Source organism: Hyaena hyaena, unplaced genomic scaffold (genome assembly GCF_003009895.1).
Source record: "Hyaena hyaena isolate Hyena2069 unplaced genomic scaffold, ASM300989v1 scaffold_269, whole genome shotgun sequence".
In the NCBI taxonomy this organism is placed as follows: Eukaryota; Metazoa; Chordata; class Mammalia; order Carnivora; family Hyaenidae; genus Hyaena; species Hyaena hyaena.
Window position 1 is genome coordinate 246,281 of NW_024080896.1, and position 24,646 is coordinate 270,926.

Sequence of the window (24,646 nt, forward strand, 5' to 3'; positions counted from 1 at the left end):
AAGTGTCCATCAACAGACGAATGGATCAAGAAGATGTGGTTTATCTATACGATGGAATACTACATGGCAATGAGAAAGAATGAAATCTGGCCATGTGTAGCAACATGGATGGACCTTGAGGGTGTTATGCTGAGCGAAATGTCAGGCAGAGAAAGACAAATACTATATGATTGGACGTATAGGAGGATTAGGAGGAACTTAACAGAGGACCAAGGGGGAGAAGAATGGGGGAAATGGTGGGGGAGAGGGAGACAGGCAAACCATGAAAGATTCTTGAATACTGAGAACAAACTGAGGACTGATGGGTGTGTGCGGGGGGAGAGGAGATGTGCATGGAGGAGGGCACTTTTGGGATGAGCACTGGGTGTTATACGGAAACCAAGTTGTCAATAAACTATTTGTAAAAAAAAAAAAAAGAACTAATAAGAATTCTTCGTGATCCCTCCCTAAAAAACAGAAAAGAGAACACTTCTTGTCTTAATCAATAAGGCCAGTATTACCCTGATACCCCCAGATGTCACAAGAAAACTACAACTGTCTCTTATGAATACAGATGCAAAAATTCTCATCAAAATACCAGCAAACTGAAATATAGCAACTTATTACATTTATTACATACCATGACCAAGTGGAATTTTTCCTAGGAATGCAGTTGCTGTGACACGCAAAACTCCACCAATGTATTTCATCATATCAATAGAATAAAACATAAAAATCATCTTAAAAGACACAGAAAATGCATTATGACACAAATCAACACTCCTTCATGCCAAAAAAAAAGGAACAGAATGGAACTTCTCAGGGCAACTACATGGCTCAGTCAGTTAAGCATCTGACTTCAGCTCAGGTCATGATCTCACAGATGAGGTGGGGCAAAGATGAGAGCTTCTGGATGTGAGCTGGGGTTGTAGGATCTGAACTTCTCAATCAGTGCCAAGGGAGAATACATATGAGCTTTCTTATAAACTTGCCCACACATGGAGCAGAAGGAGAAGAGGCAGCAGGGCTTGAGAGCAGTGAACAACTGAACATCAAAAAGAAATTCTATTACAAAGTACCTCTGATGTTCGATAATTGAAAGGTGCCATGTTTTCCTTAATTGGATTACTCATAAGCTAATGCTGTACTCTAAGAGGACTACAGCCTGGGGCTGTAAAGAATGTATTTTGAGAAGTGAATTAAGTGTTTTGGTTAATATCAATGATGTCTGAAGCTTCGAAATAGATGAGGAGTGTCTTGATGATTCTGTATTAGTATTATGATTTTAGTATGGCCACACTGACATGTGCAATCTTGATCTGCATTTTTTGGTATCTTTGAGGCAAGAAATTTCCCCTTTTTCACCCCAAAGGGATTTACCCTGGACAAGGCATTGTGGTTGTCATTTGCTGAATCAGACATCCAAGTTGCTGGCAACTGTGCAGATGGGGACAACTGTCGGCCAGAGCATTCTCTGATGCCACGAATAGAATGCTTGGGGCGCCTGGGTGGCTCAGTCAGTTGAGCATCCAACTTCAGCTCAAATCATGATTTCACAGTTTGTAAGCTTGAGCCCCACATGGGTTGACGGCACAGAGACTGCTTGGAATTCTCTTCTTCTCTGCCCCTCCCCCACTCACACACGTGCTCTCTCTCACTCAAATAAACAAACAAACAAAAAAGATGATGAATGCTTGTAGTGACTCTTGGGTCCCATCTTCATCATCAAATATCCCAGCTGGAGGATGAAAACTAGCAGCTGTTCAGCAAGTTCCATTATGTGCACAATGGCACTGCCATCTGCAATATATGACTCTGCTATTTACTCAGTTGATACTAAGAGGATGCTCTAATGGCATATAACAGTGGCATACAGCGTGGTAGTTTTTACGTCAGTAGCTCATAGGCATTTTATGGGAAGCTTGGTGGACAGAAGTTCCAAGAAGCATGAGAGGAGGTTGCCAAAGAGTCTCTCAAGGACACTAATAGGAATGTCTATTATATTATAATTTAGACAAATTATAGAGCCTTTTGTTGTAGGGAACCCCATTCTAATTGGGATAATTTATAACTAAGAAACAAACTTCAGTAAAATTGTTAAGAGGAAGATGTTGTCACCAGAAAAACAAAACAAAACAAAACATGTTGGGCTCTTTTTAATGTTGAGGTATGGAAAGCTCAAAGAGCTAATAATTCCCAGGAATTTAATGGAGATAGTGGGGCTTTGCAAAAAATATGGAAGAGTAGCTCATTCCTTTTTGTGAGCTCTTTGATGAGTGTCTGTATGTCCTGAATAAGTGTGTAAAACAAATCTGAGGAGGATATCACAAATGTAACAAATTGTACCTGCTCCATTCCCAGACACACTCACCTCAGTGCTGGAGCTCCAGGCCTCCTCCTCCAAAAGACCTGTGCAGACCCTGCCAATGCCCACTGATTGGTGCCATTTTGTGGGACCTCAGTCCAAGTGGGGCAGGGACTGGTCTCATTTCACAAGCAGACCAGAGCACAGCTAGTTAAAAATACACACTCCTGCTGGGGACTAAACACTGCCCACAACAGGCAAAGAGAGCCTCTGCAAACAGTAAACTGAAGGAAAGAGGCCAGGACTCAACAGCAAGGTACATACAACACACATAGGAGACATGTCCTGAGTCACTGGGTCCTGGGGGACAAGGGACCCTCCACTGCCAGGCACTACAGGGACCTCTTCTTCATAAGGCCATTACCCTCAGGAAAAACAGATTTAGATGACTTTCCTAACACACAGAAATAGACACAAAAAGTTAGACAAAATGAGGAGACAAAGAAACATGTCCCAAGTGAAAGAACAGGACCAAACCACAATAAGAGACGTAAGCAAAAATACATGTTAAGTAATATGCCAGATAGAGAATTTAAAGTAATGATCAAAAAGATACTCACTGGACTTGAGAAAAAAGTGGAGGACATCGGTGAAATCCTTAACACAGAGATAAAAAAGAACTAGAGATGAAGAATACAATAAACGGAATTAAAAATACACTTAATAGAATAAATAGACTACATGAAGCAGAAAAATGAATTATGACCCAGAAAACAGAGTAATAGAAAGCAAAGCATAAAGGAAGAAACAAGGGGCGCCTGGGTGGCTCTGTTGGTTAAGCATCTGATTTCAGTTCAGGTCATGATCTCGCAGTTTGTGAGTTCAAGCCCAGTGTCAGGCTCTGTGCTGACAGCCAGCTCAGAGCCTGGAGCCTCCTTCAGATTCTGTCTCTCTCTCTCTCTGCTCCTCCCATGCTCATGCTCCGTCTCTCTCTGTTTCTCAATAATAAATAAACATTAAAAATTTAAAAAAGAAGAAGAAACAAAATTATACAAATTGAGAACAGTCTCAGGGACCTCAGTGACTGCATCAGGAGTAATAACGTTCATATAATATGGATCCCAGAAGAAGAGAGAAAAGAGGGCAAAAATTATTTGAGAAATAATAGCTAAAAACTTCCCCAGAGATATCTAGATCCAGGAGGCACAGAAATGACCCAACAAAATCAAAGGATATCCACATGAAGACACATAATAATTAAAATGCAAAAAGCAGCAAGGAAAAGAACACAGTTACATACAAGGGAAACTCCATAAGGAGATCAGTGGATTTTCAGCAGAAGGAAAGGGAGTGGCATAGTATATTCAAGAGTGCTGACAGGGGAAAATATGTAGTCAAGAATACTCTATCCAACAAGACTATCATTCAGAATAGAAGGAAAGATAAAGAGTTTCTAAGACAGGAGCGCCTGGGTGGCTTAGTGGGTTAAGCATCCGACTTTTGCTTGGGTAATGATCTCACGGTTCGTGGGTTCAAGCCCCGCGTCGGGCTCTGTGCTGACTGCCAGCTCAGAACCTGGAGCCTGTTTCGGAGTCTGTGACTCCCTCTCTCTCTGACCCTCTCCTGCTCACGCTGTCTCTCTCTCTCTCTCCTAGAAATAAATAAAACATTAAAAAAAACTTAAAAAAAAAGTTTCTAAGACAAACAAAAACTAAAGGAGTTCATGACCACTAAACCAGCCCTACCAGAAATACCAAATGGGACATCCTGAGTGGAAAAGAAAGACTATAAGTGACAACATGAAAAGTAAAATATGATGGGGCGCCTGGGTGGCTCAGCCGGTTAAGCACCCAACTTTGGCTCAGGTCATGATCTCGTGGTTTGTTGAGTTCAAGCTCTGCATCAGGCTCTGTGCTTAGAGCTTGGAGCCTGGAGCTTGCTTCAATTTCTGTGTCTCCCTCGCTCTGCTTCTCCCCCACTTGCGCTCTATCTCTGTCTCTCTCAAAAATAAACATAAAAAGTTTTTTAAAAATTAAAAAAAGAGTAAAATATGCATAAACAGGAAAAACAATTATTTTTGTGAAAATCAGTCAAGATATTCATTAACCAAAGGATGTAAAATATGACAACATATATCTTAAACATGGAGAGGAGAGGAGTAAAGAATGGGTTCAAACTTAAACAGTCATCAACTTAATATAGACTGGTATACGCAGAAGATGTTATATACAAACGAATGTTAACAACAAATCAAAAACCAGTAATAGGCATCAAAGAATGAAAAGAAAGGAATACAAGTATATCACTAAAGAAAGTCAACAATGTATAAAAGACAGCAAGAGAAATCCGAGAAAATCTATAAAAACAACCAAAAAAACAGGTAACAAAATGGCAATGAATATATATTTCTCAACAATTAATCTCTGAATGTAATACTAAAAATTCCAATTAAAAGACAGAGTGAGCAGCACCTGGCTGGTTTGGTCAGTAGATCATGTGACTCTTGATTCTGGGGTCATGAATTTGAACCCCACATTGGGGCTTAAAAAAAAAGACATACGGTGGCAGAGCAGAAAAGAGACCACCTATATACTGCTGACAAGAGACACATTCAGACTCAAAGACACCTGCAGACTGAAAGCAAGGGGATGGAGAAACATTTATCATGAAAATGGATTTCAAAAGAAAGCCAGAATTGTCATACTTATATCAGACAAATAGACTTTAGAACAAAGACTATAACATGAGACAAAGAAGCACACTATATAATAATAAAGGGGCCAATCCAACAAGAAGCTATAACAATTGTGAATATTGATGCACCCAACATGAGAAAATCCAAATACACAAAACAATTAATAATAAACATAAAGGAACTCGTTGACAGTAACACAATACTAGCAAGGGACTTTAACATCCCACTATGTTGATGGACAGATCATCCAAACTGAAAATTAACAAGGGAACAATGGCTTTGAATGACACATTTGACTGGATGAATTTAACAAACATATTCAGCACACTCCATCCTAAAACAGCAAAACACACATTCTTTTCAAGTGTACATGGAACATTTTCCAGAATAGATCACAAGTTAGGCCATAAGTCTGTCACATTTCTATATACTAATAATAAAGCAACAGAAAGAGAAATTAAGCAAAGAATCCCACTTACAACTGTACCAAAATTAATTAAGACATCTAGGAATAAACCTAATGAGAGAGGTGAAACACCTGTAGTCTGAAAGCTATAAAATACTTATGAAAGAAATTCAAAACAACATAAAGAAATGGAAAGCATTGCATGTTCACTTGTTGGAAGAACAAATATTGTTAAAATGTCTATACTACTCAAAGCAATGTACACATTTAATGAAATCTCTATCAAAATACCAATAGTATTTTTCACAAAACTAGAACGATCCTAAAATTTGTGTGGAACCACAAAAGATGTTCAATAGCCAAATCAATCTTAAAAAAGAAAAGCAAAGCTAGAGGAATCACAATTCCAGATTTCAAGTTATATTACAAAGCTATAGTCACCAAAACAATGATACTGGCATAAAAACAGACACACAGATTAATGGAACAGAACAAAAAAGCTTAGAAATAAACCCACAATTATATGGTCAATTATCTTCAACAAAGCAGAAAGGAATATCCAGTGGGAAAAAGACAGTCTCTTTAACAAATGGTCCTGGGAAAACTGGACAGCAACATGCAAGAGAATGAAACTGGACCACTTTCTTATACCATACACAGAAATAAATTCAAAATGGATTAAAGACCTAAATATGAGACCTGAAACCATCAAAATCCTAGAAGAGAGCATAGGCAGTAATGTCTCTGACATCAGCTGTAGCAACATTTTCCTAAGTACATTTCCTGAAACAAAGGAAATAAAAGCAAAAATAAATTACCAGGACTACATCAAAATAAAAACCTTCTGCACAGCAAAGGAAACAATCAACAAAACTAAAAGGCAACCTACAGAACAGAAAATATTTGTAAATGATATTTCTGAAAAAGGGTTACTAACCAAAATACATGAAGAACTTTCACAATTCAACACACAAAAAACCAAATAATCCAATTAAACAAAGAACAAAGACATGAACAGACATTTGTCCAAAGAAGACATCCAACTGAGCCAGCCAAGCGCCCCTCAAAAAAGACATCCAAATAGCCAACAGACACTGAAAAGATGCTCACCATCTCTCATCATCGGGGAAATGCAAATCAAAACTACAATGAGAGGCGCCTGGGTGGCTCAGTCAGTTAAGTGTCCGAGTTTGGCACAGGTCATGATCTCATGGCTTGTCAGTTCGAGCCCCATGTCAGGCTCTGTGCTGACAGCTCAGAGCCTGGAGCCTGCTTCAGATTCTGTGCCTCCCTCTCTCTACCTCTCCCCAGCTCGTGCTCTGTCTCTGTCTCTCTCAAAATAAATAAATATTTAAAAAAATATATTATAGGGGCGCCTGGGTGGCTCAGTCAGTTAAGTGTCCGACTTCAGCTCAGGTCACAATCTCATAATTCATGGGTTCAAGCCCCGCATCGGGCTCTGTACTGACACCTAGCTCGGAGCCTGGAGCCTGCTTCAGATTCTGTGTCTCCTTCTTTCTCTGACCCTCCCCCGCTCATGCTGTCTGTCTCTCTCAGAAATAAATAAAGCATTAAAAAAATTTTTTTAATTAAAATAAAATAAAAAAATTACAATGAGATATCACAACTGTCAGAATGGCTAAAATCAAAAGCACAAGCAACAAGTGTTGGTGAAGATGTTCCTCTGGCACTGTTTGTGGGAAAACAAACTGGTGTAGACTCTGAGGAAAACAATATGGAATTTCCTCAGAAGTTAAAAAGAGAACTGTTTTACAATCCTGTAATCATATTACTAGTATTTACTCCAAAATTATTAAAATACTGGGGCACCTGGGTGGCTCGGTCAGTTAAGCATCGTCAGTCTCTAGATTTTGGCTCAGGTCACCAGCTCACAATTGTGAGATCTAGCCCCACAGTAGGCCCTGCCACTGGGTGTGGAGCCTGCTTAAGATTCTCTTCCTCTTCCTCAATCCCTTCCCCACTCACTCTCCCTCCTTCTCTCAAAACAAAAATATTAAAACACTAATTCAGGGGCGCCTGGGTAGCTCAGTTAGTTGAGCGTCTGACTTCGGCTCAGGTCATGATCTCGCAGTTCATGGGTTTGAGCCCTGCGTCGGGCTCTGTGCTGACAGAAGGATCAGAGCCTGGAGTCTGTTTCAGATTCTGTATCTCGTTCTCTCTCTGAACCTCCCCTCCTCACCCTGTCTCTCTCTTTCTCGCAGAAACAAATTAAAAAAAAACATTAAAAAAAGTAAAAAAAGAAAACCCACTAATTCAGAGGAACACATGCATCCCTTTATAGCAGTATTATTTACAAGAGCCAAATTATGGAAACAGCCCAAGTGTTCATTGGTAGATGAATGGACAAAGATGTGGTAAATATACATGATGGAATATTATTCAGGCCTAAAAAATAATGAAATCTTGCCATTTACAAAGACATGGATAGAGCTAGAGAGTGTATAATGTGAAGCAAATTAAGTCAGTCAAAGAAAGACAAATACCATATGATTTCACTCATATGCAGAATTTACGAAAAACAAATGAGGAAAGAAAAAAAAGAGAGAAAAATCAAGACAAAATATTCTTAACTATAGAGAAGAAACTGATGGTTACCAGAGGGGAGGTGGGTAGGGGGAACAGTGAAATAGGTAAAGGGGATTAAGGAGTCCACCTGTCATGATAAGCACTAGATGACTCATGGAATTGCAGAATCAGTATATTGTACACCAGAAACTACTGTAACACTGTAGATGTTACCTATATTGGAACTATAATTTTTTTAAAAACTTATGAACAAGTGGGTTCATCCTAGGAATTCAAGGTTGGTTAAATGTTTCAAAATTTATGTAATTCAGAATACTAACTGAATAAAAAAGAAAAATCATGTGATTATCCCAAGAGATGTAGAAAAATCATTAGACATTCATTTCATGTAGAAAAAACATCATTCCACAATGACTACAAACAAATCTTTCAGAAAACTCCAGCAGACTACAGAACGTCATTAAACTGATAAAGCACAGCTATTAAAAAAAAAAACAACCAGTTAATTTAATCATGTCACAGTGAAAAATGAATGCTTTACCTCTAAGATTAGAAACAAGACATGAATATCTTCTTTCACCACATGTATGTAATGGTATATTTGGTAACCCCAGATAGTTATTAAAGAAAAAAAATAAAAGGCGTACAGTTTAGAAATGAACTTATCCTTTTCACAGATAATATAATTGTGCACGTAAAACATCCTTGGGAATCTCCAAAAAAATCTACTAGAATAAATATAATTAGCAAAGTTACAAAACACAATGTCAATATACATAAATCAATTAGATTTCTATTTACATCCAACAACTAGAAAACCAAATTATAAAATAAATGCCATTTATATCAAAATCAAAATAGTGAAATCCATCTATCAAATATGCATAAAACACATACAATGAAAGCTATATATAACTCCAAAAAATTTAAAGACGTAAATAAAGGGAAAGATTCAGGCATACCTCGGTTTATTGTGCTTTGCAGATAATGCAATTTTTACAAACTGAAGATCTGTGACAACTCTGTATCAAGAAATTCTTTTTCTTAATAAATAGTTTGTCAAGTTGGTTTCCATATAACACCCAGTGCTCATCCCCACAAATACCCTCCTCCATGCCCATCATCCCCCTTCACCTCCCCCCCACCCCCATCAGCCCTCAGTTTGCTCTCAGCATTCAAGAGTCTTTCATGGTTTGCCTCCCTCCCTCTCCCCCACTATTTTTCCCCTTCTACTCCCCCATGATCCTGAGTTCCTCCTAATCCTCCTATACATGCAAACATATGGTAGCTGTCCTTCTCTGCCTGACTTATTTCACTCAGCATAACACCCTCAAGGTCCATCCATGTTGCTACACATGGCCAGATTTCATTATTTCTCATTGCCATGTGGTATCCCATTGTATAAATATGCCACATCTTCTTGATCCATTCATCCGTTGATGGACACTTAGGCTCTTTCCATGCTTTGGCTATTGTTGAGAGTGCTGCTATGAACAGTGGGGTACATGTGCTCCTATGCATCAGCACTCCTGGATCCCTTGGATAAATTCCTAGCAGTGCTATTGCTGGGTCATAGGGGAGTTCTATTGTTAACTTTTTGAGGAACCTCCACACTGTTTTCCAGAGGGGCTGCACAAGTTTACATTCCCACCAACAGTGTAGGAGGGTGCCCGTTTCTTCACATCCTCACCAGCGTCTAGAGTCCTGTGATTTACTCATTTTAGCCACTCTGACCGGCGTGAGGTGGTATCTCAGTGTGATTTTGATTTGTATTTCCCTGATGAGGAGGGATGCTGAGCATCGTTTCATGTGTGTGGGCCATCTGGATGTCCTCTTTGGAGAAGTGTCTGTTCATATCTTCTGCCCATTTCTTCACTGCATTGTTTGTTTTTCGGGTGTAGGGTTTGGTGAGTTCCTTATAGATTTTTGGATACTAGCCCATTATCTGCTATGTCATTTGCAACTATCTTTTCTCATTCCATCAGTTGCTTATTCGTTTTCTTGATTGTTTCCTTCGCTGTGCAGCTTTTTATCTTAATGAGGTCCCAATAGTTCATTTTCGCTCTTGATTGCCTTGCCTTTGGGGATGTGTCAAGTAAGAGATTGCTGTGGTTGAAGTCGAGTAGGTTGTTTCCTGCTTTCTCCTCTAGGATTTTGATGGTTTCCTGTCTCACATTCAGGTCCTTCATCCATTTTGAGTTTATTTTTGTGTATGGTGTGAGAAAATGATGTAGTTTCATTCTTCTGCATGTTGCTCCCAGCACCATCTGTTAAAGAAGCTTTTTTTTTCCCCATTGGATACTCTTTCCCGCTGTGTCAAAGATTAGTTGGCCGTACATTTGTGGGTCCAACTCTGAGTTCTCTATTCTATTCCATTGGTCTACATGTCTGTTTTTGTGCCAATACCATACTGTCTTGATGAGGACAGCTTTGTAGTAGAGGCTAAAGTCTGGGATGGTGATACCTCCCGTTTTGGTTTTATTCTTTAGTATTACTTTGGCTATTCAGGGTCTTTTGTGGTTCCATACAAATTTGAGGATAGTTTGTTCTAGTTTTGAGAAGTATGCTGGTGCAATTTTGATTGGAATTGCATTGAAGGTGTAGATTGCTTTGGGTAGTAATGACATTTTAACTATATTTATTCTTCCAATCCATGAGCATGGAAATTTTTTCCATTTCTTTGTGTCTTCTTCAATTTCCTTCATAAGTTTTCTATAGTTTTCATCATACAGATCTCTTATATCCTTGGTTAGGTTTATTCCTAGGTACTTTCTGTTTTTTTTTGTGCAATTGTGAATGGGATCAGTTTCTTGATTTCTCTTTCTATTGCTTCATTGCTGGTGTATAAAAGTGCAACTGATTTCTGTACGTTGACTTTGTACCCTGCAACTTTGCTGAATTCTTGGATTAGTTCTAGTTTTGGGGTCTTTTGTGGTTCCATACACAGTTTAGGATAGTTTGTTCTAGGTTTGAGAAGAATGCTGGTGCAACATTGATTGGGATTGCATTGAATGTGTAGATTGCTTTAGGTAGTAATGACATTTTAACAATATTTATTGTTCCGATCCATGAGAATTATTATTATATTTGTAACTGTGATGTGTGATCAATGATCTTTGATGTTACCATTGTAATTGGGAGCACCACAACCCACACACACAACCACATAAGTTGGGGAACTTATTCCATAAATGTACATTCTGACTGCTCCACCACGTGCCATTCCCCATCTCTTTCCTTCTCCTGAGACACAACAGTATTAAAATTAGGCCAGTTAGTAACTCTACAATGGCTTCTACGTGCTCAAGTGAAGGGAAGAGTTCACATCTCTCACTTTAAATCAAAAGCTAGAAAAGATTAAAATTAGTGGGGAAGGCAAATCAAAAGCTGAGATAAGCTAAAAGCTAGGCCTTCTGTGCTAGTCAGCCAAGCTACAAATGCAGAAGGTAAGTTTTTGAAAGAAATGAAAAGTGAGACTCCAGGGGGGAGAAAAAGTATGATAAGAAAGTGAAACCATCTTATTGCTGAAATGAAAAAAGTTTGAGTGGTCTGCAGAGAACATCAAATCAGCCACAACATTCCTTTAAGCCAAAGCCTAATCCAGGGCAAAGCCCTGTCTTCAATTCTATGAAAGCTGAAAGAGGTAAGGAAGCTGCAGAATAAAAATTTGAACCTAGGAGAAGTGCCTGGAAGAATTTCATTCCAACTCTCATGGATGACTTTGTGGGGTTCAGGACTTCAGTGGAGGAAGTCACTGCAGATGTGGTAGAAATAGCAAGAGAACTAGAATTAGAAGTGGAGCCTGAAGATGTGACTGAATTGTTTGAAAAGATGAGGTAACTCTTCTAACAGATGCGCAAAGGAGTGGGTTCTTAAGATGGAATCTATTCCTGGTGATGATACTATGAAAACTGTTAGAATGAAAACTAAGAAATTAGAGTATTACATAAACTTAGCTGATAAACAGTGGCATAGTTTGAAGTTCTGTGATGGGTAAAATGCTATCAAACAGTATCACATGCTACAGGCAAATCATGAAAGGAAGAGTCAATCAATGTGGCAAACCTCACTGTTGTGTTATTTTAAGGAACTGCCACAGCCACCCTAACCTTCATTACCATCACCCTGACCAGTTAATAGCCATCGATATCAGGGCAAGACTCAGCACCAGCAAAAAGATTACAACTCCCTGAAAGCTCAGATAATGGCTAGTGATTTTTGGCAATAAAGTATTTTTTAATTAAAGTATGTGCATTGTTTTTGGATCTAATGCTACTGCACACTTAATAGATTACAGTATAATGTCCACATAAACTTTTATATGCACTGGGAAACCAAAAAATTCATTTTGGTTTATTTGGACTCAAATTATTTCAATATTCACTTTGTTCCAATGGTCTGGAACTGAACTCACAGTATCAGAAAACTCAGTATTGTTTTATGTCTTTTTTTAATAGAATTTTTTAAAATGTTTATTTATTCTGACAGAGTAAGAGAGTGGAGAGGAGCAGAGAGAGAGAAACCCAAGTAGGCTCCATGCTGTTGGCGGAGAACCCAATGTGGGGCTCAATCCCACAAACTGTATAATCATGACCTAAACTGAAATTAAGAGCCAGACACTTAACCTACTGAGCCACCCAGGCGCTCCTGAAGACTACATATTGTTACAATAAAAATCCTTCTCAGACTATCCTAAAGACCCCAAACTATCTCAACCAGAATTTTAAGCAACGTTTTATAAAAAATGAACAAGAAATTCTAAAATTTATTTGGAGGGGAGCCTATGTGCCTTAGTTGGTTAAGCATCTGACTCTTGATTTTAGCTCAGGTCATAATCTCAGTTTGTGGGATAAAGCCCCTTGTTGGGCTCTGCGCTGCCAGCATGGAGCCTGCTTGGGATTCATTCTCTTTCTTTCTTTCTCTCTCTCTCCCCCACCCTTTCTTTGCCCCTCCCCTGCTCTCTCAAAATAAATGAACATAAGAAAAATAAAATAAAATTTACATGGAAACAACAATGAATGTACAGTAATCCAAATAATTTTGACATGAAAAACATATTTGGAGAACTAAATCTTCAATATTTGATAAGTTTTCACCAAGCTACATAATCAAGAAGGTATGTTATATTCAAACAAACCCATTAAACAGAATAGAGTCCAGATCTAGAACTACAGAAATATGGTCAATTAGTCTTTGACAAAGGTGCAAAAACAGCTCAATGGAAAAGTAATCTTCTAGAAAATGGTCAACATAACTAGACATAGAAATGCAAAAAATGAACCACAACCCTTATTTCACATCATATGGAAAAATTAACTAGCAATGAATAATAGGCCTATCTACATAATTATAAAAGTTCCAGAAAACATAGGAGGAAATTCCACTAACATAATCTAAAGTAAAAATTTCTTTAAAAAGATACAAAAAAAAAAAAGAAATATAAAAGAAAAGCCAAAGATACATTTAAAAACTAATGAAAAACTCTGCTCTTCCAAGACACCATTAAAAAAAAATTAGAGGGGCGCCTGGGTAGCTCAGTCGGTTAAGCTTCCGACTTTGGCTCAGGTCATGATCTCACAGCTGGTGGGTTCGAGTCCCGCACTGGGCTCTGTGCTGACAGCTAGCTCAGAGCCTGGAGCCTGTTTCGGATTCTGTGTCTCCCTCTCTCTCTGACTCTCCCCTGTTCATGCTCCCTCTCTCTCTCTCTCTCTCTCTCAGAAATAAATAAAAAACATTTAAAAATATTTTTAAAAAATTAGAGAAAGTACAAGATAGGTAGAAAACATTAGCAAAGTATTTATCTGATAATGGTCTTACATCTAGATTATATGAAGAATTCTTCCAACTCAATTAAGACCCCCCCAAAAAAAACCCTAAATTTTAAAGAATGGGATAAAGACTTAAACAGACCTCAAAAAGGAAAACATGTGATTAGCCACAAAACCCATTAAAAGATGTTCAACTTCATTAATTATCAGAAAAATACAAATTAAAACCCAGTAAGATACAAAGACACCCACTAGAAATATTAAAAAAAAAAAAAACAAAAACTTACCATACCAAATACCAAATGTTGGTGAAGATGTGGAACAACTAGAACTATCATACATACACCCCTAAAGGGTATGCAAACTAGCACAGTCACACTGGAAACATCTGGCAGTTTCTTATGAAGTTACTCTAAGACCAATAGTACCATACTTCTGGGTATTTATTTACATAGGAGAAATTAAAATAAGTCTACACAAAGACTCATACCTAAATGGACAGAGCAACTTTATTCCTAACACCTAAAAGGAAAAAACCTGTATATCTATCAGCTGGGATACATATGGAAGATAAATGACACTGTCATTTGAATGACACTGATACCTGTAACAGCACACTTTCTATTCAATCTGAGAGGTTCAGAAACCAGTGATAGGGAAAATGCCTTGGAAAATTAATATGTATTATGTTTACTATTGAGAAATTAAAAAAAAATTTTATACAGTATGCCTATTATGGACCTATCATTGTCTTACACTTTGGTATGCTCACATAATTGATACAAATATAATTGTCATGGGGCGCCTGGGTGGCTTAGTCGGTTAAGCGTCCGACTTTCGCTTAGGTCGTGATCTCGCGGTTCGTGGGTTCGAGCCCCGCGTCGGGCTCTGTGCTGACTGCCAGCTCAGAGCCTGGAGCCTGTTTCAGTCTATGACTCCCTCTCTCTCTGACCCTCCCCTGCTCACGCTGTCTCTCTCTCTCTCTCCTGGAAATAAATGAAACATTAAAAAAAAAAATTAAAAAAAAACAAAACAAAACAAAACAAAAAAACAAATATAATTGTCATGCCCTAGTGTATTTTATTTATAAATTATATACATAGACTGTCAGTTAATAAAATTTAGTGACTTGTTTTTTAGACCATTAATTATAACTAGGCTACCTCTAATCTTTTCCTATGCCCCAACAGGCAGTCCTGACACTCTCTGAGATATACACACCCACTTGGGAGTTGCCTCCTGGGGCCACAGAGAGCCAAGAGAGATACATGTAAGCCCTGGAGGTAGTATGCATAATCAGACTTACCGTTCAGAAGCAATGCTCTGGAAGAAGAGTAGAAAACGTTGCAAACAGCAAAACAAAAGAGACCAATTTAATTGAGGCCACCATGCTAAATCAGATAAAGACAAACACTGTATGATCTCTCTTATATGTGAAACCCAAAAAATTTCAAAAACAAACTAAGCTCATAGATGTACACAACAGACTGGTGGTTGGCAGAGAATGGGGATGGGAGAAATGGGTGAAATGTTTTTGTTTTTTTTATTTTTAAAATGTAAATAAACTGAATTAAAAAAAAAAAAGCCCATACTAAAGCAATGGGGATGAAGTATGGGAAACTGATCTCTACAAGAGAAGGAAGAAAATTTTGATCTTTTTTTTTTTTTGGTACAGTTGCCCACTAAGAAGCTGCACAGGCAGTTGGGTAAATGCTGATAATATATATGTATGTATGTCTCTCTCCCCTGTCCTGACACAGTGTTCCTTTAGGGTTTTAACCCTTGAAAACTTCTTAGTGATTAGAACACTAGGATTATCTTTTGTTCTAATGAGGTACCTCTGGGTGAGCTCTGGATGGGGGATGGTCACTAGAAAGTCCAGGCCATAATTAGAAACCTGGAATCTTGAGCCTGCCTACACATCTCTAGAGAGGGCAAAGGGGCTAGAAAAAGAGTTTTAATCACATCTACATGAAGATGCCTTTCTAAAAATCCCAGAAGTAGGGGTGTAGAGAGATTCCAGGTTCGTGAATACATCCATGTATCAGGAGAGTGATGCACCCCAACTTCACGGGGGAAGTAGCTCCTGAGCTGAGGACCCTCCCAGACTTCATCCTATGTTATCTCTCCATCTGGCTGTTCATCTATATCCTTTAACAAACTGGTAAAAGTGTTTCCCTGAGTTCTGTGCACCTCTCTAACAAATTAATCAAACTCAAGAAGGGAATTGTGGGAACCTCAGATTTATAGCTGATGGTCAAGCACAGGTGACAACCTGGACTTGTGAGGACTTGCAGTTGGCATGTGAAGTGGGGTGGAAACGGCCTTGTGGGACTGAGTGCCTAACTTGTGGGATCTGATGCTATCTCCAGGTAGAATAAGAACTGAGTTAAACTGTAGGACATCCAACTGGTGTTACATAGAATTGCTTGGTGCAAGGGATGAACCCATACATCTAGTGAGCAGATGTATCAGAAGTATTGTGTGAGTGGTAAAGGAGACATACAGAGGGAAGACTACTGGGTCATTCTAATGCAACTACACACTAAGATTAAAAAAAACAAAAGTGACATAATGGGCAGAGGGTGATAGTGAGGCACATGTTCTTCACCTGCACTCAAAATATCTGTAAATATATGGATGGAATTATATACCACACTGTTGGTTACATGATTTTGTAACACAAAAGGGAGGTCTAAATCACATAATCAGAGCAAATATTGAAGACAGAAGGCAGATTCTAAAACTTATATGAAGAGGTAAAGGACTTAGAATATCCAATATCCAATCAATTATGAAAAAAGTTTAGAAGATTCACAGTACTGATTTCAAGAGTTATCTTAGGGGCGCCTAGGTGGCTCAGATGGTTAAGCATCCAACTTCAGCTCAGGTCATGATCTCATGGTTTGTGAGTTCGAGCCCCACATCGGGCTCTGTATGGACAGCTCAGAGTCTGAAGCCTGATTCAGATTCTGCCTCTCTCTCTCTGCCCCTCCCCTGCTCACACTCTGTCTCTGTCTCTCTCTCAAAAACAAATAAACATTAAAAAAAAAAGACTTCTCTTAAAACAGTAATTTAGGCTGTATGTTATTAGCAAAAGGAATAACATAGATCAAAAGAAGAGAATACGAATTCCAGAAACAGAACCACAAAGAATATAAAGTCAAATAAATCCCAAAAGAGGTGTGAGAAGGTGTGTTCTTTGCAACAAACGTTAGAACCATTAGACATACATATACAAAACTAAATAAATAATCTTGACCTATCCCTTGTGCCATAAATTAAAATTAACTCAAAATGAGTATAATTATAAAACTTCTAGAAACATGAGAGGAAATCCTTGTGACTTTGGTTTAGGAAAAGATTTTTTTACATATGATCAAGAACTAAAAAACCTAAATAATATAAGCAAAAAGATTAAACATTTTGAAAAGTTGATTAAAACACTTCTCTTTGAAAAACACATGGTAAGAGAAAGACACAGGAGACTTATGATCATTTAATAAACTGATCTGATACTCCAAATCTCCACATAAACCCCCCCCCCAACAACAGGCAATTTTTTTCATATAAATTACAAGGGGTGAAACATTAACCAAAGAAAAAATAAGCAAAAATGTGTCCTATTCTTATAGGCTAATATAACCACAACACCAAAATTGGATAGGAACACGTGAAAAATCAGGCTCAACTAACTTGCAATACAGAAATAAGTACCAGCAGAAAGATCCCACCCAACATATACAAGCAATTCACCAGCAAGGGTGTGTACAGGAAATCAACAGTAATATTTATGCTATTCACAATACAGATTAAAGGAAAGGAAATAAGCTATGTCTTTATTTCAAGAGATATAGACAAAGTACTCAATATGATTCAAAGCATATTCATGACTCAACTGAAATCTAAGCCAACTGATAACTGGAGGGAATATAATCATCAGCAAAGGTTACCTACCCAGAACCAACAGCAAACATTAAGAGCTAATGTTGAAACTGTGTATTTTCTCCCAAAACTGGCTTTATATCTATTGCTCTTTCTCCATTTAATGTATGGACCCTTATAAGCCCCATTAAAATCAATACAGTGCAAAGTGGGGAATGAATGAAGAGCTCACCTGAGATGTGTTCATGCTGCTGTTCCTGAGAGAGTGCAGAGGGCTGTGCAAACTCAGCTGGGAGGCATGGGGAGGACAGCAGACAGGCAGCGACACACCTGTCCGCCCTGTCCACATAAGACTTAGAAAACATCATGTGGCCTAAGACCTACAGCTTTTCACTGACTAAACAGAATTTTTCTACAGTTAAATGATAATTTAGTGGGGGTTTTTTTCCTGAAGGATTAACAGAAACAACACAAGAAGTAGTATTCATTTAATAAATAAAGTACATGAAGGATAAGGCATTGCTCCTTCATTAAAATTAGCATAACAAAATATTCAGGCTGTACCACTTAACTATTTTCCTAGTAACACTGCTTAGCTCTTAAAAGAGAAAATCCACAGAAAGTCCCATAAAAGGAATATGGAGTGCGTTGAGGCAAGAATTTTTCATTAGCTTTCACTGGGTTACAGTTTCTCAAAATGTCCTTTTCATAAGATGCTTTTGATGGCTTAACAGTGAGAAAGTGGATGCACTGTGTTTTCCTGGCTCTGCCACAAACTAGGTGTCACCTGATAAGTCACCACTAACATCCCATTTCTTTACAGCTTCTAAGAGTCTGTGGTAGATAACCACGTAAACCCTTCATTACCCCTCATTTTAGGATTCTATGAGCTCAAGTCAACATTGTTACTTGTGGTGATGGTCACTTGTGATGGACACCTGTGAGAGCAGTGCAGCATCTGTAAACTGTGAAGAATGAAGGAAATGACAGCCATTTAGCAAGAGTGGTATCAAAACAAAGACAGGAGGGGTGCCTGGGTGGCTCAGTCGGTTAAGCGTCCGACTTTGGCTCAGGGCATGATCTCACAGTTCGTGGGTTCAAGCCCCGCATCGGGCTCTGTGCTGACGGCTAGCTCAGAGCCTGGAGCCTGCTTTGGATTCTGTGTCTCCCTCTCTCTCTGACCCTCCCCTGCTCACACTGTCTCTCTCTCAGGAATAAATAAAACATTAAAAAAAAAAACAAAGACAGGAAACTTCACTTAAAATGGAGTCAGGAAGCCCTGAATGGAGAGCTTTCACACCTGCCAGCAGGACCAGCCAGAAACAAGGTTAAGAATCACATTCTTAATCCTTCTGTAAGGACACAGAATCCTGTGTGCTTACTTTGCACACAGGAATTCAATTGTCTCCTTTTAAGAAAAAGAAGGAAGATCCCTCCCTGGCCCAACAAACAGGTACTGCTTGCAGCCAGTAAGTGCCACAACCGCAAACTCTTGTTCTTCTCCAATATACTTTTATTCCAAACCCTCCCCAATTTCCTCCCAAAACTTAGTGAAAGTTTACCTTCCCTTTGTCTCTTTGGACTTGCCTGTGGTTTGCCATAGTTTGCTTGTCCCCCACTGCAATTCCTCTGCTGTCCCAAATAAACTCAATTTACTGGTAAAATAACTGGCTACTTTTAAGTTTTGACAACAGGACAGAATTTCTACCCTCCGGGGGCGCCTGGGTGGCTCAGACGGTGAAGCATCCAACTTCGGCTCAGGTCATGATCTCACGGTCCGTGAGTTAGAGCCCCGTGTCGGGCTCTGTGCTGACAGCTCAGAGCCTGGAGCCTGCTTCAGATTCTGTGTCTCCCTCTCTCTCTGACTCTCCCTTGTTCACGCTCTCTCTCTCAGAAATAAATAAATAAATAAAACATTAAAAAAAAAAGAATTTCTACCCTATGGCTGGTTACCCCTTGTCCCCAGGTCTCACCCTCACAAGCTCTCCACAAGTTCCTGGACAACATATTTCTGGGCCACGCCAGCTCCCTCTTCTCAAAGGTGGCCCAAATCCCCCATCATCACACAGTGCGATGGCTTCTGGATGTGGCAACATCTCCCAATCTGAGCAGGGGGGATCAAGAACTATTTTGGACAGCACTTCTCACAGCCCTGTTTTTTGTCTCTGCTCTGAAGGTCTAGCAAGGAGGATAAGAACAGGGATGCTCTCTTCCAGGTAAAATCCCTGTTCCTGGAGACCTCAATTCCAACATCACAAGAGCTGCTTTGTTCTAAAATAAACTTATTTCCCAAGATCTGGGACCTGGGTCAGGGAAACAAATTCACTTTAGGGCTACAAACCTGACTCTTGGAATTCACTGTAATTTCGGACTTGGAACAGACAACCTGCTACTGCAGGTTGAAGCCTCTATCGGAACCAAGGATTCTGATGAGGCACCAGAAATTCCAGAGTACATATGACAATACTCTAAGTCCATTCATATTCTATACCAATTTTATCCCTGGGTGTCCAGGGACAGGTTACTCTGCTAGATGCTGTGAAGGATGTATTGCTGGTTTTAGGCAGGTGTGATATTTAAAGAAAGTCTGAGGTTTAGAGCACATCTGCCCTTATTTCCGAGCTTCCTCACAGCTAGATGGTGACCTGAGCACGACTCTGCCAACCTGGGCCTCGTTTGCTTCCTTTTCTCTTTTAAATGTGGATAGTTATGCCGACCTCATAAAATGGTTGTGAAGTTTACATAAGTCGCCCAGTGAATAAAACTGGGTCTTCTGAATATAACAGCAGTTGCCACTTACCGAGTTGGCTCTTTGCTTTACAGGTAATAACTTCTCTAACTCGCAGAACAACAAACATTATTTTCAGAAGAGAAATCGTACTCTTACTCTGGTTTCTTCGGTCGCCCCTGCCTGAAAGGTAAACAAAACAAAACAAAAAACAACTGGAATTACCCCCAGTCTTTCTAGCTTCAGAAATCGAGTTCTCACCGCAGAAAGCTCTCCTGCGCTTTCTGGCTTACGGTGGGAATTATAAGAGTTTTCCCTTCCCGCCGCCGCCATGGGCTTTTCTCGAACAGAGGGTCTCTGCATACCCTAGGCCTCACCAAACACCTGCTTCTGGCAGGACTCAGCCGTACTTGTGCCCCAAGTGCCCAACGGGCTAGGGGTCCCCCAGAGGTCTGTGATGGCTCAAGCATTGAGAGTCCGGCCTAGGGGATTCCCGGGGCTTCTCTATTCCTTTCTCCCCAGCCATAAGCCCACTCCTCCACGGCGGTCCCACAGCCGCCCTGATTTCGCATCAACCTCATGCTCTAACTTGAGGTTCAAACCCCGGAAAGCGCGCAGAACAAGCTGCCCGCCAGACGCTTTCCACCTGACCAACAAGACAGCACAGAGTACAGATGCAAAGAGGTGGGATAAGGTAAGTACATGCGCAGATGAAGACCAGGCCGGTTCCCAGGATGCTGCGCGGCGAGCCAGATCCATATCAGACTAATTTCCCTTAATGCTCCGCTTCCGCGCCTTGAAGTGACCTGGCAGGATGTCCTCATTATGAACAGTTGAAAGATGTGGCCTTGACTATCTCTCCTACCCACGTTTTCTCAGAATCTCCAAACGTTAGGGCTTAAACTTGAAGTTTACCGCCAAATAGAATAACGTAGTCCTCGATCAAATCCCAATTGAAAAAACAGCTGCCAAAAGCACTGGAGAATGTTGAGGAAATTTGAATAGGCACTGGGTTGCTCTTAGGTGTAAAAATAAGTGAGATCACATAGGAAAACGAACTGTCTCAAAAATAAACATTAAAAAAATTTTTAATCAAAATAAAATAAAATTCAAAATTGCCAAGAGAATTTAGATTCGTAGAGATAGTTCTTGGGAATAAGGCTGTGAAATGGAAATAGATTAATTTAAAATGATGCACAGCAGTACTAACTTTAAAAGATATTCTCTGTAACCACAAACTCTAATTAGGCTCCTTTAAACCTCCTTCTCAACTAGGCCTATCAACTTTGGCTTATAAATACTTGAACAAAATTCTAAGTCTCTAACAGCTCAAGGTCACATACTTAGGATGACCCTAAGAATATCTTTATAGGGCCTTCCTGAAAAACTCACGGCTGCCAAAAGAATTTGTTCCAGCCAACACCTGAAGGACCCCTGTCTCTTAATCTCTGTAGAAGGCTAAGAGCCTAATTTCAACAAGTGCCAAGGGATTTCAATTCTCCCTTCCTGCTTTTTGTAATTTTTCACTTCCTTCATTCTACTGGACTTGCTCCCTTTCTCTTTCCTCATTCTCCCTTTAAAACTCCCAGTCACCTCTGTACAAGTTGAAGTTGAGTTCAGTTCAACTGGAATCTATTTCCTGTCACAACTGGATATTACCAGTTTACCAACTAAAACTCTGTTGTTACCACTAGCTTTATCTTTAACATATAAAAGAATGGTGTCTATAATCTGCAGGGCTTACTCAGGAAAGAAAGAAAAAAAAGCAAATAAACTTATCAAAATTACATAATACATACAAATATACACAACCCAAAATAAGAATATGGGTTATTCTTATTCAGAGTAGAATCCCAAACATTTTTAAGCTTGTTTTTTCTCTTCATCATTTCTTCCCACTTTTTAACCTAAAGAAAATATTCCAAACATCATTAGGACAAAAATAAACAATAAAATGATCAGAGAAGTATTGAAAGACCTAACAATGTCTCCCACACATTAATACCTTTGCTATTGGTAAAACATTGAACAATTTTCTTGCAACAATACAGGTCCAAGAAAAGAAGTAATAAGAAGGAAGAACATTTTTGGGCTGGCTTTCAGAACAGTGGGCCAGAGAACCTTCGACCACCTCCTTAGGACAGCAAGGAGACCAAAGTAGGGCCATACCCATAATACCCACATAAAACAAATAACTTCTAACATGTAAATGTTTCTAGGAAATTATGAAATTATTCAAGAAAAAATGTTTAATAAATACAGACATATAAATATAAAGCCCTCAGCACCTTGCCTAGAAAGTGCCTGGCCCCACCCTCATCTCACCTCTGAGATTCCCAACTCAGACCCAGGACATGTTCTGCCACTCCCCTCTTCCCAGTCAGTGCTGTGGATGTAGGTGAGAAGGCTTTTTGGGAGAGGAGCCCAGGAAAGGGCTAAGCGACCTGCCCTGGGCTCCCTTGGCAATCTTCCCAACTGGCTGCCTCTATAGGATCTGGGACTCAAAAGCCAAAAGATAGGTGGCAATGAGCTCACACTTACTGATCATCTGCTATGTGTCATAAAGAATTCTAGATACTTGGTGTTTGCGTTCCATTTCATCTTCTCAACAACCATCTAAGATGGGTATCAACCTCAGATGATCCCCAACAGGAAAGAGACCTTTGGAAGAAGGGAGTGGGGTGATTCTCAGACGTGAAGCTGGTCTATTACAAATCTGTCCCTCCCAACTGGGGGAGGTCTGTTCTCAAGCCCCACTGTGTCTGTTTTCTTTTCACTCAAAGCAGGCTTACCCAAAGGGGCTGGGCTTTCATTTTACTGACATGGGAGCCCTGAGCTAAGGCCAGTAGTATGAGAGTATCATGGTAGTCAAAGGAATGCCCATAGAGAAAAACAGAGAAATGCTAATTATATGGAAACACAAAACCTCTCATTTCTGGCAGGGAAAAAGAAGCATCCTGAAAGAAGCATCCTGATAGGAGTTCAATACTGCTAAATTTAGACATTCGCTGAAGGACTCAAACTTAAAGTCTACTGAGCTCAAGCCCAAATTATATGCAGTTCCATTTCCAGAGGACCTGTAGTACACTGGGATCTGTGGGCAGGGCTCCTGTTTTGTTGCCATTGCTGCTGAGTTTGTTACTGGGATTATCAGGGTTCACAATAAGAAAACATCACATACAGGGTCTTAAGTGAATAGAAGGGATCATGAGAGATGAAATGAGAGATGAGAAGGTTTGGGGGTTTCTGGCCAGACAGTAGGGGTTACAATAAACTATCTCACCAAGATGGAGAGTTCAGCCACAACCCTTTCTATGCTTGTAGGTGAGCAACAGGCGATGCAAGTGGGAACTAGTGAGAGGTGCCAGGGCCAACCTTTCCCTCCATCTCCTGTCTCAGGTGGTGCCAGGAGAGTAGTTTGGGAAGGGTTTGTCCTCTTCCACTTTGGGAAACATAGCAGGAGCTGAAAGGAACAAGGGGTTACAACTTCCTTTTTCATTTTCATCCAGAAAATTGAACTAGGGATAAGAAGGTTTCACTCTTGTCCAAGGTCCAGCACCAACTTACTGTGTAACTTCAGCAAAGTCACTCCACATCTTTGGACTCCTATTCTTCCTCTGTGAATCAGAGATAAAGCACCCTTCACAGAATGGTGAAGGGAATCAGTTGAGAATCGGAATGACAGGAATCTGTCCCATATAGGGATGTGTACATGAGGGTGCCTTGTGCTAAACTCTACCTTCCCCAGACTCTCCCCCTCTCACTGTCTCTCCTGTCTCTCATTTCCCTTCTCTTTCTCTTAGACAGAATGGTCTCTGGCTTCTTCCTGCAGATGCTGGAAAAAGAAAAAGGGAGGGAGTTACACATTCCGCATTCATTGGTCCCATTTAGCTTTCAGGGGGAAGTGAAAGTGTCTAAGCACCTTTAAAATCTACTTTCTCAGAGATTTAGAGTATAATGACAGTCTGTCTTCAAGTTACTGTCTTTGATTTTTTTGTTTTTACTCTAAAGGACTTTATGCCTCTACCAAGGAATGAGACACTTCTGCTGTGACTAAAATGTCCTCAACAGATGAATACTTTGTAGGGAATAAGAAACCTAAACATAGGGACACCTGGGTGGCTCAGTCAGTTAAGCATCCGACTTTGGCTTAGGTCATGATCTCATGGTTCGTGGGTTCAAGCCCCGCATCGGACTCTGTGCTGCCAGCTAGCTCAGAGCCTGGAGCTTGTTTCAGATTCTGTGTCTCCCTCTCTCTCTGACCCTCCCCTGCTCACACTGTCTCTCTCTCTCTCTCTCTCAGAAATAAATAAAACATTAAAAAAAAAAAAAA

The 24,646-nt window shown here is 39.7% G+C and overlaps 1 pseudogene; it reads right to left on the reverse strand.

The window, feature by feature from the left end:
• LOC120240823 overlaps positions 1–19,681 on the reverse strand; it is a 42,529-nt pseudogene extending 22,848 nt beyond the window's left edge.
• Between the last annotated feature and the right edge of the window lie 4,965 nt (positions 19,682–24,646).